At 48.8% G+C, this 2,857-nt stretch overlaps 1 long non-coding RNA gene across 2 annotated transcripts; it reads right to left on the reverse strand.

The window, feature by feature from the left end:
* Nucleotides 1-263: 263 nt before the first annotated feature.
* On the reverse strand, nucleotides 264-2,492 carry LOC310846891. Of its 2 annotated transcripts, none has more exons than XR_014565592.1 (4): nucleotides 2,428-2,492; nucleotides 1,007-1,194; nucleotides 563-765; nucleotides 264-334 (listed from the first exon to the last, which is right to left on the reverse strand). It is a non-coding gene; the product is annotated as an uncharacterized lncRNA (long non-coding RNA). The 2 variants fall into 2 exon arrangements; XR_014565593.1 differs by having other exon boundaries at nucleotides 2,375-2,460.
* Nucleotides 2,493-2,857: the final 365 nt, after the last annotated feature.

Below are 2,857 nucleotides of genomic sequence, written 5' to 3' on the forward strand. Positions count from 1 at the left end.
GAATTGTAGAGTTGGAAAAGACCCCACGGGTCATCTAGTCCAACACCCTGCAATGCAGGAATTTCAGCAAAAGCATCCATCTAGTAGCATCCGCAAGGGAAGGAGCAAAACTGTAGACCATGCTCACAACTGTTGGGAAAAAGTACCCCCTAGGATTAAATCATGATTGAAGACTATCGTGTTTGAAAATGAACTTTATTAGAATAACAAAATTTATTTATTTATCTATCTATCTATCTATCTATCTATCTATCTATCTATCTATCTGGATTTCTGGGGAAGGGGAACCTGGGGAGAGCTGTATCGGAGCTGCTGGCCTCACTGCTGTCACTGCCTGGAAGAGAAAAGAAGAGAAACGATTCTTAATATTTACATTTATTATTATGTTGATAACCCATCTTTCCTGCAAGGATCTCCAGGTGGCTTACGTTATTCTCCCTTCCTCCCTTCTTCACCCCATCCCTGAATTCTTCTTGAATCAGGGAGCTGCCTCCCCCTCCCCCCCAGTGATCCAGATTCACCCTGGCCTCCCTGTTCCTCATGAACAAAGATCAGCACTCACCATCCATGTTGGTATCGGTGGCATCCAACCCCTGATCTCATGGTCTGACAAAGATTCTTCTTATTTTCACTTTCTCCGCCTTCCCATCTTTTATTACGTTCACCTCTTCATCCCATTCATCCTCCTCACAGACCAGGGGATGGATCTTAGTGACACGGCAGCAGGAGACCATCAGCCCACAGAGCCTTCTGAGACTTTGAAACCTAGGGAAGAAGAGGGAAAATAATCAGAAAATGGGTTCTAGATTCTTTCTTGATTCTATCTAGCAGCTAAACTTGCTTTCAGAAACCTCTATTGGAGAGCAAATAGATGCTCTTCCCAAAGTCATCATCCCATCCCCGAACTCTTCTTGAATCAGGAAGCTGTCTCACCTCCCGCCCCCCCCTCAGTGACCCAGATTATCTCTGGCCTTCCTGTTCCTGATGAATAAAGATCAGCACTCACCATTCATGTTGTCATCGGTGGCATCCACCCCCTGGTCGCATGGTCTGACAAAGATTCTTCTGATTTTCATCAATTCCACCTTTCATCACATAGACTTCCATTCATCCTCCTCACAGACCAGGGGGTGTATCTTCAGCATGAGACAGCAGGAGACCATCAGCCCATGGAGCCTTTGGAGACTTTGTAATCTAGGGAAGAAAAGGGAAACTGATAAAGAAATGGGTTCTAGATACTTTCTTGATACTCTATATCTCTGTGCTAAATTTGGGGCACCGGGCAGCTAAGCCTACTTTCAGAAACCTCTATTGGGGAACAAAGCAACCTGTTTAACCCACTGAGGAGGGCATCTTGTCAAAGGACCCTCCAAAACAAAGATGCGCTTCTTGTGATGATGACCAGAAGGGGGAAGGCAAGCCATTTCCCTCAAAGCAGCTAAGGGGGGGGCTAAGGACAATCTTTAAAAATTAATCTAATCATGACCTGGTTCCCTATGTTTCTAAATCTTAAAGGTCAAGGGACCCCTGAACATTAGGCCCAGTCGTGGCTGACTCTGGGGTTGCGGCGCTCATCTTGCTTTATTGGCCGAGGGAGCCGGCGTACAGCTTCTGGGTCATGTGGCCAGCATGAGTAAGCCACTTCTGGTGAACCAGAGCAGTGCACGGAAACACTGTTTACCTTCCCGCCGGAGCGGTACCTATTTATCTACTTGCACTTTGACGTGCTTTCGAACTGCTAGGTTGGCAGGAGCAGGGACCGAGCAACGGGAGCTCACCCCGTCACGGGGATTCTAACCACTGACCTTCTGATCGGCAAGCCCTAGGCTCTGTGGTTTAACCCACAGTGCCACCCGCGTCCCTTCTAAATCTTAAGGGATAGCAAAAGAAGCAGACTGCGGAAAGAAGAAGAGATATACCATATATTTCGCCCCATAGGACACACTTTTTCTCCTCCAAAAATGAAGGGGAAATGTGTGTGCGTCTTATGGGGCGAATGCAGGCTTTTGCTGAAGCCTGGAGAGCGAGAGGAATCGGTGCGCACCGACCCCTCTCGCTCTCCAGGCTTCAGGAAGCTATCTGCAAGCCTCAGGCGCCCGGCGGGAGGTCCCACTGGGTGCGTAAGGCTTGGGGCAGCAGCCTGCAGCCTGAAGCACGGGGCGCGCTGCGGAGCATGCCCCGTGCTTCGGGCAGATGTCCGCAAGCCTTGCGCGCCGGGCGGGAGTTCCTGCCGGGCTCGCAAGGCTTGCAGGCAGCAGCCTGTTCTGGGGGCTGGGGTCGGGGGAAGCTTGGGGGGGGGATACAAATTTTTTTCTTTATCCCCCCCCCAAATAAATCTAGGTGTGTCCTATGGGGCGTAAAATACGATACTTACAGGCAAGATAAAGAGATTTTCATTTTTCGGAAAACACAATTCACACAAATGACCTCTTTTCTTTGAACTATCCATAAATAGGGGGACGTGTCAGAAAGATCCACAGACACCATCCATATCAGCAGTGGTGGCCTCCATCCCCTGGTCGCTTGGTTGAACATATAGTGATTCCATCTTCACTAATGTTTCCTTCTTATCCTTCATGACCATCATTCCATCCTCCAATTTCTCCCTCACAGACCCCATGGGTCTCTAACATCGACTCTCACTCCAACTGCCTCCCTTGGAACTCTGGCCAGTCAGGAGTTGTTGTCAGTTAACGGTTTTCTGGCAGGGGAAAAAGCACTCGGTGACTCAACCTTCTCAGTTAAACAAACTTTTCTGTCACATTTCCCACCCCTGAAAATCATTGCGTTGGCGAGGTTGCATATGCCAGCCTTGATGCAGCAATGGGCAGGAATTGTAAAAAGTATTTGGGGGTTC

The sequence above is a fragment of the Podarcis gaigeae genome (assembly GCF_964106915.1).
Source record: "Podarcis gaigeae genome assembly, chromosome: 6".
NCBI lineage: Eukaryota > Metazoa > Chordata > Lepidosauria > Squamata > Lacertidae > Podarcis > Podarcis gaigeae.